Source organism: Protopterus annectens, chromosome 7.part0 (assembly GCF_019279795.1).
Source record: "Protopterus annectens isolate FY-2018-M chromosome 7.part0, PAN1.0, whole genome shotgun sequence".
NCBI classification, from domain to species: Eukaryota; Metazoa; Chordata; order Ceratodontiformes; family Protopteridae; genus Protopterus; species Protopterus annectens.
In genome coordinates, this window is record NC_056739.1 from 819,956,909 (window position 1) to 819,971,118 (window position 14,210).

The following is a 14,210-nucleotide window of genomic DNA, read 5'->3' on the forward strand; positions in this document are numbered from 1 at the left end:
CAGAGAAAGTGTCTAACCCTAAATCCATGGTGACTGTAGGTGCTACATCAGAGGGATCTAGGGTAAAAGATGAGTGGTCTGAGGTACAACAAATGATGACAGCAGAGTCACCCACCTGCAGCAGAGGCAAACCGCTGGCTTGCTGTGGTTGCTGGAAGGAAGACCAACCATGGGACAAGGGATAGTCTTTCATAGTCAAGCCAAAAATGGTGACTTTCCCTGGTGGAAGACGAGCAGCAAATGCCAGTAAAGCTACCAGTCCACAAAAGTTTTTTTTTTTTCTAAATTTAGGAAGAAAAAGTAAAAAACACTTTCAAACCCTATGCTAACTCCACCAAGGCAAATAATTTCTCCACAGAAAATACTGCAGTTAGCTAATGCTACTTTTAAACTGACAGAACAAACAAATGCTCCATTTAAAAGTATATTGAAACATAACACTCCTAGCTTTAAAATAATCTTCCTGAATAGAAAAGTAATAAAATATTGATAACATTAAGAACATGGAAGTTTTTTTTCCCCAAAGGGAACTTATCTGCCCAGCTAGCTAACCAATCTTCACAGGAGCATACTCCACAGTGGCAGCAAAATTTTGAAAGACCTCATGCCCAAACTTCTCTTTTAGTCAGTTCAGCTCAAATGGCTTGGGTGAAAGGAAGGTGTCCTGAAACTATGGAAACTGACTAGCCATTATATCACTGGCAGGATATAACCCATAAAGCCAATGTTACTGCAGCAGTGATCAATATGACCAATATCTAACAGGACTAATTAAATCCAACAAAGCTAATTTATATGAAAAGTGGCCACAAGGCCTTCTCTAACTATGTCTAAAACTTCAAAGACAGCAAAAAACTGTGTTCTAAACTGTTGGTAAAGGGTGCAACATTCATAGAATTGGGGGAGATCTAGCAAGTCTTCTGGTAGAAAAGTTCAGCTCCAGGTTTTCCCCCAGCTGCCCACAGGAAATACCATCTAACAAGATCCCTCCAACTATCAGTAGGGAAGTCTTAGATGTTCTCTCCAAGGCCAGACTAGAGCTTAAATGGGGCCTCAATAATAAACAGCCTGAAATATGCAGAGCCACTAAAGTTGCTATTCAAATTTAGCCTCCGCAAATACATAGTGCCATGTGAATGGAAGACTGCAACGGTCATCCATCTGCACAAAGGTGGACTATCAAAAGATCCAGGGAATTACAAACCCATTAGTCTGACTAGTTTCATATGCAAAGCCATTTAAAAAATTCTCATGAAAATGCTTAACACAGACACACAAAACTTTTAGACACTGGAACAAACCCAGTGCATGATGACTGAACCTGGAGGACGTGAGAAGGCCAAAAGGCAATGGATGAGGCAAGATGATGCCTACTGCCTACCTTGACCTAGCTAAGGCATTTCATACAATACCTCACACAGACATTGTTATAAACACACAAGTAACTCACTGGATAGCCAGCTGGCTCACATACAGGACCCAGGAATTTAGGACTGGAGAGAGAACCTCCACAATGAGGCCAGTCATCAGTGGAGTCCTCCAGGATCTGTGCTGGGTCTCTCCTCTTTGGAGTCTAATTTTTGGAAGTCAAGGCCAATGACAAGGGCCTCTGGATTATCAAGTTTACAAGCTAGGAGCAATCGTAGAACCACCCCAAGATATTAACAGCTTACAGGAAGGTCTAACACAGAAATGACTACTGCCAAAGCCACAGCTTAAAACTCAGTCAAGAAATGTATAATAGTACCTTTTGGGAAGTGGCTGGAGTGGAGTGAGCTTGGTATCAGGCTGACTTGGTTCTGAGGATGGAAAAGACAACCCATCAGCGATAAATAGAAAGAAGATTAACATCAGATTGTATAACAGTAACTTTTGGGAAGTTGTCTACCCAAGGAAACTACCTCACTGATAAAACATCCCTAAAAGTAGACAGTAATCAGGGACTTGGAGACTTGTGTAGAAAGTAACCTGGTTTTCAAACAAAAACTGTAAGAAAATAATTTTCGTAAACTTAGCTTATAAAAGGATGGCAGCTAAGTCCAAGGAAGCCATCGTGCTACTGTACTCAGCCATCAGACTATCAAGTAAAATGCCACCTTCTGTATGTACCTAACCAGGCACATGCAACAACTTGGTATTTCCACAGTGGATCCTCACAAAAAGATTACAAGGGGTAAACACCTATGCCTCCTATGCAGATTGTTTCAAAGCCTTCTCTCTACATACTCAGGTATGAATGAGGGAGTGACTATGACTGTGTGAGAGATTGGAAAAGAGTGAGAGCGATGTGTGTGAGTGAATGTGTGCATGAATGCAAAAGAGACTGTGTATGTGTGTGAGTGAATGTGTGCATGAATGCAAAAGAGACTGTGTGTGTGTGTGTGTGTGTGTGTGTGTGTGTGTGTGTGTGTGTGTGTGTGTGTGTGTGGGGGGGGTATGGACAAAAGGTACACAAAGTTCATTGCTGCTGCTGCCAGTGATCACTCTCACTTTTCACTTTTTCCTCCCCTCTATAACACACACAGACACACACACACGCACACCACGCATGCACGCACACACACACACACACACACACACACACACACACACACACACACACACACACACACACACACACACATACACACACACACACACACACACACACACACACACACACACACGCACACCACGCACACACACACACACACACACACACACACACACACACACACACACACACACACACACACACACACACACACACACACACACACACACACACACACACACACACACACACACACACACACCTCACCCCACCTCATACACACACACACACACACACACACACACACACACACACACACACACACACACACACACCCTACCCCACACAACACACACACCCTGCCCCTCACACACACACACACACACACACACACACACACACACACACACACACACACACACACACACACACCCTTACCCCCTCACAACACACACACACACCCCCTCACAACACACACACACACATACACCTACACTCACCCTCACTCACACACCATACCTCTCAACCTCTTAGTAGTGCAAAAAATCTGGACACAGCCTAATAGAATGGGGGGACAAATAGGGACAGATTTTAAATATTGCTCTTATAGCCATAGAAAGTTGCTAGAATAACAGGATTCTGTGAAAATCTGTACAGTTGAGAGGTATGAATACCTCTCAACTTCTTACTTAGATCAAGAAATCTGGACAAAACCAATAATAATGGGTTGACAAATGCCCAAAATAGGGACCCTTTTAAGTACTGCAATTACAAACTTCGAAAGTTGATAGAAATACAGGTTTTGCATTAGCATGAATTTTCTGAAGGGTAGAAGTATGAAACTCAACTGTCTGTCATTATTTTCTGACTTCAGCCTCAATGATCTGCCAGTGATTTGTCAGAAAACATTTTTATGAGAAAAAGACCAAAAATATGACGCAAAAATCTGGACATTCTGTGAAAATCTGTACAGTTGAGAGGTATGCTGGACAGAGCCAAATAACAGGGACAGATTTTAAATATTGCTCTTATAAAATCAGTAAGGTTGCCATTAGGTTTACTTACCTCTTAACCATAGTAGATCAATCTTATTCTGTTAAGCAGAATCTACACATTTTTTTGGTAATTATTGCCAACTGTCTTTTTGGGCGGCCATGGTGGTGCAGCGGTTAGTGTTAGAGATGGGTCCTCTGAATTACTATCCAATGAAGCACAATCTAATGGTAAAGTGAATGGTAAACATGTGTTACCTAAAGCACCTCTGGATTCCCTTGATAATTTTCCAGAGTTAGTACCTGTGGCTTTAAATTCATCACTGAATGAAGCTAATAGTACTCCGAATGAGGTCGGCACGTCTGTGAGGCGGCGTGCGTCATCAGTACTCGACGAGGGGGCGATAAGCCTACAAGGTAGTACGGAAGATACTCCTATAATGGGAAAGGGTAAAGAACAAATAAAACTGACTCTACCGGGTACGCAGCAGAACATTAAGAGCTTTTTCAGTAAGCCCTTTCAATTACAAAGCGCAGAGCGCGTTAAAGAAAGGGATAATAACGTCGGTACTAGATCGGTATCAAGGGGTAGAACCTTCACGAGGAACAATAACATGCAGGCGGCCTCTAAAAGGAAAAATAGCAGTCCGCAAAAACAGTACAAGATAGCCAGAAGATAATGGCAGGTATTATCAACCTTTCAGCAATTACGTTAAGTAAAGAACATATAACATTGTTAACCAAAGGCCTAGGTTTTATACCTACCAGAATGGAAGATATGGTCAATGTACTAACTGACTTGAATCTCTTTATTAGATCTATAGCTTTGAAATTAATATTTAAAAATAATGACTATAACACTAATATGTGCAAGAGAAGGAGCACGTTTATACCTAGTTATCCACCTGTATTGACTGCCTTTTATAACTTATGTGAATATGACATCAGAAAACTGTATGCTAGTAAAATGTTTAATGTTTCATATAACATCACATATCTTGAACATTTGGGACTTAAAGAACTGAGGGATAATAGTAACATCATCGTTAAGGGGGCTGACAAAGGTGGAGCAATAGTCATTATGGATGAGTGTAAATATAGACAGTCAGTATTGTTATTGTTAGAAGATCTAACAGCATTTAAACAAATAACACAGATAGATGTCAAGAAATGTATAAGTTACGTGAATATGTGTATTTATGAACTACAATTATCAGGAGACATATCATTAGATTTGTTTCACTTTTTCACGGTAACTTGTCCTATAATACCGCAACTATACGGTGTCCCCAAGGTGCACAAGTCCATAGATAGACCGCCAATGAGGCCGATAGTATCCGGCAATGGCTGGATTACGGAGCCAATATCATTGTATTTACAGAAGCAGTTACAACCTTTATTATCAAAGTGTAAAACAGTACTTAAGGATACAACAGATTTTCTTGAAAAATTGAAACTATGTTATATAGACTTAAAATCTAAAAATTATGACATTGATGATATTTACATGGTGACTATGGACATCACATCGCTTTTCACAGTTATTCCGCATGACCTTGGGTTAGACTCTATCAGAGAATTTCTAACACAAAACTCTGGGTACACAACCAGACATACAGAAAATATCTGTATGTTATTAGATCTGGTCCTAAAAAATAATATATTTATGTTCGATAATAATATATATCTGCAACAAACAGGCGTGGCAATGGGCACGCCTGTAGCGAATACGTACGCCAACCTTGTTTTACATCAATGGGAAATGGTGAATATATGTGTAGGTGAGCAGTATGTGAATGAAAATGTGATATATTACCAAAGGTTTGTAGATGATTGTTTTCTTCTCTGGAAAGGAAGCCGTAATGATTTAATGGAGTATGTCACACTTTTGAATAATACTACTACTTACTTAAATTTTAAAATGGAAACATCTCAAACATGTATAAATTTTCTAGATGTGGCAATTAACAAACATCATAATGACATCAATACATCTGTTTTTAAGAAAGAGGTAGCATCGGGTAGGTACTTGCATGCAGGTAGCATGCATGCACCCCATGTCTTTAGAGGCATAGTCAAGGCACAAATGGCCAGAATTAGCAGGTTAAATTCAGATTATGATACGTTCATAAAGCAGTTAAATGAAACCCAGGAAGAACTTAGGGTCAGTGGATATCCCATGAATTTATTAGAAAACATGAAACAACATATTATATCTAATAGGGAAGGACTATATGAACCTATTTTTAATAAATTACCAAAGGCACATGAAATCGACAATATGCCTACGTTGAGTAACAATAGAGTGAGATTTATAACATCTTTTAACCTATTGACAGACAACATTAACAAAATAATATATAAATACTGGAAGGTATTAATGGCACAGGAGGATATAAAACTAGTAGTTGGTGAAAAACCCTACTTTAGTTATAAAAATATGCGAACATTAAAAAGCATGCTTGGTTATAAGGACTTCAACTATTTGAAACCTAAGATGACAATAACAGCAAAACATGGCACATTTGCTTGTTACAACTGTAGTTGTTGCAATGACTTACTTAAAAGTAGTGACACTAATAAAGTGGACACTTTTAAACATCCCACGACAGGAAGAGAATATAAATTCTTTGGATATGCCACCTGTGCAACCAGCAGTGTTGTGTATATAGCTACATGCCAAATTTGTCCATGTTTCTATGTGGGTAAAACCACTAGAAAGCTTAAAGAACGAATAACGGAACATAAGTCAAGCATTAGGCTTTCTAATGAGAACAATGCGTTGTTCAAGCATATTGCATGTAGGGGTAATTCACATCACTTTAAATTTCAGGTTATAGACTGTATCTATGCATCACCCAGGGGAGGGGACTTATCCAATCGTTTAGACCTAAGGGAATATGAATGGATAATCAGATTGTCAGCTGATGTACCCCCTGGCCTAAATGCATCAGTATCATTAAAGCCTATATTGCAGAGAATACAGCAAACAAGATTAAAGTAATTTTGATTTCATGTAAAGCACACATTCATTATATATTTTTTCTTTTATATTGTGTATGCTATTTATATTTAGCATTATGTTAAATTATTTTTGTATTAGGTTATAAGTAGTCTATGTACATGTTGTTCTATGTAAAATTTATACATATATCTGTGTAGTTATAATCTACATAGTTTGATGTTATTATAACTATTATTGCATATAGAACATTTTGAAAAAATTTTACATGTTTTTAAATCTTATGGTCATGTGATGGTGGCTGCAGGTCATATGATCTATTTTTATTGTGTATAAAAGTGGGCGTTTTATTGTACCTGTTGTAAACATTGAGAAAGGGTTTTTGAACCTGAAAGCTTTGTTGTCTTGGTTATAAAGGTATTTCAACTCAACTGTCGTTGTTCTTGGACTTATTGTTTTGTTCCAGTGCTTTGTTGCAGCGGTTAGTGTTGCCACCTCACAGCAAGAGGTTCTCTGGCTCAATTCTCAGCTGGGGTGCCTTCTGTGTGGAGTCTGCATGTCCTACGTGGGTTTTCTCTGGGTGCTCCAGTTTCCTCCCCCATCCCAAAGACATGCTGTAGTTGGATTGAACACTCTAATTGGCCGTAAGTGTGTGCCTTCTGTGTAAGGTTGGGTGCCGGGCTGGCAACTCAACACTGTAAAACTCCACTACCAATCTTGAGTGGAGAAGTAATACGCTGTGGCGACCCCTAACTAGGAAAAGCTGAAAGAAGAAGATTGCCAACTGTCTTTTTATTGTCGTTTGGAGCTTTTCTCCCTGAGTTTGGCCTCCTTGTTAAACAAATGTCAGATAAATAAATATCTACTTTATTATGCACGCTGCAACATGGCTGGTCCATGGAAAATTGTCTTACATTGATACCGGTCCTTGGTGCAAAAAAGGTTGGAGACCACTACTCTATGGCACAATAACTCATGGGACACATTTGGGATGAATGGCTAGGCTTATAAAAGCGCAAGTGGTCATTAGGCTAGTATAAACCTATGAACCTATTTTTTTTTTACTTTGCATTCTAATGTCAGATATCTTACAAGATTGGTTAACTGTGGAGCTTTTCTCCCCATCTTCTGAAAGGGGGCCTATCAGGGCCCAGCTGGATTTTTCTGGTAAACAAATGTTAATAAATATGGATACTGACACACGTGCATGTGTGTATAGACAAATGTCAGTATGTCAGTTGCACTATATTATAAAGATGAAACACATACAGGGGAAAGAAAATGGCGCTGTGGCTTAGCTGGTTAAAGCGCCTGTCTAGTAAACAGGAGATCCCGGGTTCAAATCCCAGCAGTGCCTTTTGCATAGCAGAGAATTATGTCTATTTGCTGTTAATGAGTGACTTTCTGTAGTGTAGGGCTTCAGGTCTGAGGCTTTTAAAAACTGCAATGCTAGTTTATTATAAATAAAAAAAAATGTTGCTATGAACATGAAGTCACAATAGCATCTTAGCAGTATGTGTACTTTCAGGTGACCCAGTGGTTACCCAAATGGTGGTCCTCCTGCTGTTCTGAAAACCATATCAAGCAGCAGCACACAAGTGTTTACTATTTAACAGCTGTAACAGCAGTAAGAGCTTTCCAACTTGCCCTGGCTTTGCTCTTTGAAAACCATTGTATCCTTTTCATATGCACAATACAACTGTAATAGTCAGAAATAAAATGTCTGTCATCCATTATTCCCTCTGACAGAGTGGCATGCGGTGATACTACTGCGTATGCACATAGCAGAGAGAGTGTGAGTGTGTGTATATTTATGAGGGACCCTGTGTACAGGTCTGTTACTAATGACAGCATGTACACTGCAGAGTACCCAGATTCAAAAAACAAACTTCATTCAGTCTTGTTAATGGCACCATACTGCCAGGCTTACAACAAAGCCAGCACACAGCTACAGTGCCCTTGCATAAATGGTAGGTCAACATTTAATCATTTCAAAGCACTTAATTCATCAGCAAAACTATTCCTATTTCAATACAACAGCAGCCTCAAAGTACAGACATCTGTGCACAATATACCTTATTCTGTGGTACACAGAATGCAACACGGCAGCATCTTCCTCAGTCTTCTTCTGAAATGTCAGAAGGTTAACAGGGATCATCCAGACATAAATTAAGCACTGTAACATACACTTCTACTTCAAAGAGAAGTCACAGCTGCCACTTCAGTTCTCTTAAAGTTCAGCAGTTACAAGGGTCAGCCAACCTGTTATTACTGTTATTTTATTACTGTTATAATATTAAGAGTCCAAAGGGCATCCATGAAAAAATGGGGATATAGTGTCACCAGTGCTAGTGATGCCACCTTTACAAATGCTTAATTTTTTGTAGAAATGTGAAATATGGCAGAGCAAAACATTTCCATGGCCAGTGCAAAAGACAGAACTTCACTTCCTTGCCAAAATAAAAGCTCATTATTGTAGCATTTTAGTTGCTAATGCAATTTTGTATAACATTTAGGTTTTTCAGATTAAAAAAAAGTTTTCTGCAACTATTAAAAAAACTTAGGAAATATGTTTTATTCTAAAATCTCAGGACATTTGCCATTTTTTCAGTTTTTTCATAGGTCACAACTTCCCGAAGAGGGACTGGCCCTAACAAAGATAGACCACTGGTAATCCTAGTCACTAAACTAAAAAGAACATGAAGCCAAAAATAGATACCAGGGATGAATATGACCTGCAGTATAATTTTAACAGTCACTACTGAATGCCCACAAAACACCACATGACTATAATGGACTCCTGGCCTTGCTTTAGCAACAGTTCTTGTCAGAGAAATTTCTGAAGCTGCATTGCTACAATTTTTATTTTTATTTTATTTATTTTACATTTGTTGACCGGGATAGTCCTACTGGATGCATGTCCATTTTCAGCGGAGGCCCAGGGAGAAAAGCTCCAAGGGAAAGCAGATACAGCATTACATAATACCAGCATTACATATTACAAACAGACTATTTACAGAGATTACATAAGTAAGCAAGTTAAACAAGTTCCACAGGTTAGAGTTAATCTTGAGCGCAATTCAGGATTAAATTAAATTACACAGTAAACTGGTTAACAGATTTTTACACATTCTAGAGAGAGTTAGCCAGGCTTGATACATTGACATAGCCAGTTAAGAGACAAATGTTGTTTGAGTCTGGTTTTAAATTGACCAAGGGTAGAAAGTAAGTTAATATCAGCTGGAAGAGAGTTCCAGGATCTACTTACAGAGTTTGCAAAGAGAGAGTCACTGGCTGTGTTATTAATTTTGCTAGTCTGAATTAGTAGTTTGTTAGAGGATCGAAGCAGTCTAGGATTGTTATAGGGGGTGATAATATTTTTAAGTGCAGGAGTATTGTCCGGATTATAGAGGATTTTATAGGCCATAATCAGTTGGTTATACTGGATTAGGCTGGGTAGTTCAAGCCACCCAAGCTGATTTAGATTGATGCAATGATGTGTCCTGAAAGGCAGCCCAGTGGCAAACCTGGCAATGTGGTTGTAGCATATTGAGAGTTTGTTAAGGACAGTCTTGTTTAAATTCGAGAGTAGAGGGGATGCATACAGAACGGTTGAAAGAAGGTGAGAGCGAGCTATGACAATTTTAGCTGAAGGGGTTAGGAAGGCTTTTATTTTGTAAAGTGACCCTATGTTTTTATTGATGGTTTTGATAGTTTGGTTAACATGTAGGTCGAATTTTAGATTATTGTCTATGATGACACCTAATAGTTTTGTAGAGGGGTCAGGGGAGATTATTGTGCCATCATATGAATTTATGGTAAAGGTGAAAGCGGCAGACCTATGTGTTGGTGAAAATAACAGCATTTTAGTTTTTTTGGGATTTAGGATCAGATGACGTTCAGAAAGCCAGTTTTCTATTGTATTAAAGGTGGTCTGGGTAGCTGACCATAACTCTATTGGAGATGTGGCTGAGCAAATCAGAGTAGAATCATCAGCATATTGGATACAGCTGACTTTTGGGATGACAGTATAAAGGTCGTTAATGAAGATGGAGAACAGCAAGGGCCCTAGTATAGAGCCTTGTGGTACTCCGAGGGTGTTAGGTAGAAGGTTAGAGAGTTTGTTCTGCCAGAGGACAGCTTGCTGTCGACCATTCAGGTAGGATTGAAACCATTGAAGGGCTCTAGTATCTAGACAGAATGTTTGCAGGGTGTGGATTAAAAGTTGGTGATCAACCATATCGAATGCCTTGGAAAGATCCAAGAAGAGGGCTGAGGATATATAATTATTGTTGTGATTATGGTTTATGGTGTTGGTAAAGGCTAGAAAGGCTGAAGTAGTGCTGTGATGAGGACAGAAGCCATGCTGAGTGTCTGCCATAAGGTGATTCTGGATTAGGTGGTGCATGAGTTGTCTATGAATACATTTTTCCATAATCTTTGCAAGTGGAGAGAGTATAGCTATTGGCCTATAATTGGAGAATTCAGTAGAGCTGTCTCCTTTGTAAAGTGGGATTACATAGGATATTTTCCAGATGGTGGGAATTTTAGCTTCTACTATGGTTCGATTGATTAGTATTGAGACGGGGTAAGCAATAGCATCAGCTGATTTTTGTAGGTACTCGGCAGGGAGTTGATCAGCAGAAAGTGTAGTGGGTTTTAATTTTTTGATCAAGGTACGGATAAGTGAAGTGGCAACTGGTTGGAAGCTGAATGTGAGTAGGTTTCTAGGGGTGCTACTTTCAGGACCAGGGGAGCTAGGAAGTAGTTGGCTAGCTAGGGCTTGAATTGTCTCAGTAAAGAATTGGTTAAAACTTTCAGAAACATCTTCAGGGGTTTTATTAATAGTAGCAGCAAGGATTGGGGTTGAAGTTTGTCCAGGATGTAGTAGATTATTTAAACTTGCCCAAAACTTCTGAGGGTTATTTTGATTTACTGTCTGTAAATTACAGTAGTATTGTTTTTTGTCTTGTAAACTTGATTTTTTGGATTTGTTCCTGGATTGCCTGTATTTAATGTGATCTTGGGGGTCTTTAGAAGAACGCCATAAAGCCCATGCTTTGTTTCTAAGGGTAATTTTGAGTTTAGACACTTTAGAAAGCCATGGTGCAGTTTTTGCCTTGGCTGTCTTGACCAGAACCATTTTCAGTCTTTTCTTTCATACAAACAAAGTTATGCATTTACCATAACGTTCCATCTGTGTTCTCCATTTTCATTCTTCCTCAACTGATGGGCTCAAACTCAGCCATTGCAAAAGCTTGTGGGCAGCACAGAACTCTCAAGCTTCTCCCTTACCCAGAATGCACCAACCCCAAATACCTCAGATCTTGTCTGCTGGCTACAGCATAAAGAAATAATTCTCATACAAATAGACATATGTATATGTAGAAAAAAGGCTAGGCAAGGCCTTATCTGGAGCTTTATCATGCTTGTATATACAAATTTTATCTCCACTCACTCTTCCAGAAAGCCATAATGATGGGGGCTGGTGGGTGGGGGGTTAAAGAAGGAAAACGGACAACACAGATGGAATGTTATGGTAAGTACATAACTTCTTTATCAGAGATTGTCAATTTTCATTCTGTCCTCAACTGATGAGGCAGAGTCTCCAGCTACCTAAATCCTAGGATGGACTCAAGGAAGGATATTCCTAAGCACCACTGAGCCAAATGATGCAAATCCAATTTGTAATGAGTGCTAAAGGTATTGGGGAGGGGGGAGCCCAAGTTGCTGTTGCACGTACTTCATCCATGGAAGCTCTTGAATGAAAAACAAAGGAAGTTGCTATGGATCTAGTTGAATGAGCATGTACCTGCCTTTATTTATTTATTTATTTATTGACATTTGTTAACCGGGTTGGTCCAGCTGGGCCAGGGGCCCGTTTTCAGTGGAGACCCAAGGAGAAAAGCTCCAGTTACAATACAATTAAGGATTATATAGGTAACAAAAATAGAAAGTAGCATAAGAAAGTTTCACTCCAAAACATATTAGTACAACTTTGAATCAAACATATTTAGATTACCCTAAGAGAACTGTATCAAAGAAATAAGTATATGAACTATTTAATTTTTGGATATATGTACAAGTTATGCACAAGTGATCAGATTTCTTGCCTAGGCTTCCTAGGAAGGTATAGATGCTTTCAGGAGTTCAGAGAGAAGAAGCACCATTGCTTCTTTGCCTTGGTAAAGGGAGATCCAATTTGTTGTAAATAAAGGGGATGCAGCCTGTAAGCCATCTGGCTAGGGTGACTTTGGACACTGGTATACCCAGTTTCACATCCGCAAATGAAACAAATAACTGATCCATAGATCCGATGTCCTTTGTTCTATGTAAAGGAATGTGCAGTTACTTATGAACATCCAACAATTGTAATAAATATTCGTCCTTGTTCGAATAATTTGAAAAGAAAACCAATAAATTAATGGACTGGTTAATATGGGACTCTGATACTTTTTTGGGCAAAAAAGATGCATTAGTTCATAGTGCAAGTCTGTCTTTATGAAAAATTAGATATGGGGGCTTCACAGACAAGGCCTGAATTCCTGAAATTCTTCTAGCAGATGCAATGGCCAAAAATAATAAAGTTTTCCAAGAAAGAAATTTAAGACCACAGTCATTTGCAGGTTCAAAAGGTGGCTGGATCAAGGCTTGCAGTATCAGATTAAGAACCCATGGAAGAGTAGGCTCTTTAAAATGGAGTTTTTAAAAGGAGTGTGCCTCGCAAAAAGTTTTTTCAAAGTTTGAGATGCGAGTGAGGAATCATCAAATCCACTATGGAAATTACAAATTGCTGCCAACTGAACTTAAACTGTTGAAGCACTGGCTCCTTGATTAAACAGCGTCAAGAAATAGAGAATGCTATGAATCGGGGCCGAAAAAGGGTCTATATGATTTTTAACAGCCCACTTTAAGAATCTCTTCAGTTTAACTGGAAAAGTTTCCTTGTAGATGATTTAAGGGAAGATGACAAAATGTGTCAAACAAGACATGAAAGCACAGGTTATCTAGCTATTACTGGAAGTGGAGAATCCAAGCAGTCAGCCTGAGATTGGAAAGTTTGGATGAATCATGCCTTTCAGGCGAGATAGCAGATCTATCTGTAGCTGGGTCCAGAATCCAGGGTTGATGAATTCGATGAGGCCATAGGAAGGGAAACCAAATCTATCGAGGGCAACAAGGTGCAACAATGATGACTCTGCTCTTCAACCTGGCAGATCTCTGTAGGAACTTTGAACTCAAAGGAATTGTGGGATAAGCATAAAGTAGACCAGTGCCAATTGTGGAGAAGAGCATCCCCTGGTGACTCCCCCTGTGGGGGGGTAGGGCAAAGTAGCTGCTGCACTTGTTCAGGGGAGATACAAAGAGATCACAGCAAGGCTGGCTCCACTGTCAGGAAATCAATTCTGCTACATTCTTGTTGAGGGACCACTCATGTGGTAGTAGGATGTACCTGTTCAGCTTGTCCGCTAATATGTTGGACTTCCCCGTAATATGCGTTTCTATAAAAAAGAGGTTGGAAAAGACTGTCCATTGCCAAACACTGAGCACATTTCGACATAAAGGATAAGATCTGGTTCCCCCTTGTTTGTTGATGTACCAAACCACTGATATATGTGTCTGAATCGGAATCATTCCTGAAGGAAGAGCCTGCAACACTAAAAGCACTGCTGTCAATTCTAGGACACAGATACGCAAATTGGCCTCTTCGGGGGACCACGTG

The 14,210-nt window shown here is 39.4% G+C and overlaps 1 non-coding gene across 1 annotated transcript; it reads left to right on the top strand.

The window, feature by feature from the left end:
- Positions 1 to 7,770: 7,770 nt before the first annotated feature.
- Positions 7,771 to 7,844, top strand: TRNAT-AGU. Its single transcript has one exon. It is a non-coding gene; the product is annotated as a tRNA-Thr (tRNA).
- Positions 7,845 to 14,210: the final 6,366 nt, after the last annotated feature.